Below are 200 nucleotides of genomic sequence, written 5' to 3'. Positions count from 1 at the left end.
ATAAAGAAACAGTATTGCTCCCTAGTTTTCTTGTCTATATGCATTAATCAAGCAGTAAAATAATCTAATGACTAAGATCTATAAAAAAGTCACCATTTACAAAACATAAAATTCAAAAAATATATCAATAAACCAAACTAGTATAGCTAAAAGAAAAATATAAATCATATCACACAATCAATTTTAATTGAACTTCTATG

At 23.5% G+C, this 200-nt stretch overlaps 1 protein-coding gene across 3 annotated transcripts in view; it reads right to left on the bottom strand.

The window, feature by feature from the left end:
* The window catches only part of LOC119581857 (dihydrofolate reductase-like), a 13,822-nt gene that overhangs the window by 2,073 nt on the left and 11,549 nt on the right, over positions 1-200 (bottom strand). The window lies entirely within an intron of this gene.

The sequence above is a fragment of the Penaeus monodon genome, chromosome 15 (assembly GCF_015228065.2).
Source record: "Penaeus monodon isolate SGIC_2016 chromosome 15, NSTDA_Pmon_1, whole genome shotgun sequence".
Taxonomy (NCBI): Eukaryota; Metazoa; Arthropoda; class Malacostraca; order Decapoda; family Penaeidae; genus Penaeus; species Penaeus monodon.
This window is presented reverse-complemented; position numbering and strand designations above follow the sequence as displayed.